The 520-nt window shown below is 29.2% G+C and overlaps 1 protein-coding gene across 1 annotated transcript in view; it reads right to left on the reverse strand.

Moving 5' to 3' along the window:
- Positions 1–328, reverse strand: part of LOC104781698 (FT-interacting protein 1-like) — a 3,830-nt gene extending 3,502 nt beyond the window's left edge. Inside the window, exon 1 of the mRNA XM_010506425.2 lies at positions 141–328. The gene's annotated coding sequence lies outside the window, so the exon portion shown is untranslated. The remainder of the gene's footprint in view (positions 1–140) is intronic.

Raw genomic sequence — 520 nt, forward strand, 5'->3', positions numbered from 1 at the left:
AAAAAAAAAAAAAAAAAAAAAAAAAACAGAGAATCGCCACTACTAAACACAAAAAGCTCAAAATCAATGGAAGACTAAAGAAAAAAGCAGTTAGGCGAAAAAATCATCATCCCAAAAAATAATAACTAAAGAAAACAAACCTTAGATCTTCAAAAGAAATAAACGATAAACACAAGAGAGTCTCGCCTCCATTAAATAAATACTCCTCTCTTCTTCCTCGTTTTTTTCAACCCCAATTTTAATTCTATTCTTTTTTAATACTATTAAGTATAAAAGAAGAAGACAAGTAGTAAAAAAAAAAAAAGCAGAGGGAGATAGATAAGGGGAAAAGTTCTTGAGAGAGAAAACAAATACTTGAAAGAAGGAGAGAGAGTTTTTATTTCTGTGATCTCTACCTTGTTCTCTTGTCTTCTTCTTCTTCTTCCTCCTCTCTTTCCTTTTGCTTTTTGTACAGTTTACTTTTTTTTTTTTTTAACTCGGGTGGGTGAAATTGAAATACCCAAGAAAAAAAAAAAAAAAA

Source organism: Camelina sativa, chromosome 4 (genome assembly GCF_000633955.1).
Source record: "Camelina sativa cultivar DH55 chromosome 4, Cs, whole genome shotgun sequence".
NCBI classification, from domain to species: domain Eukaryota; kingdom Viridiplantae; phylum Streptophyta; class Magnoliopsida; order Brassicales; family Brassicaceae; genus Camelina; species Camelina sativa.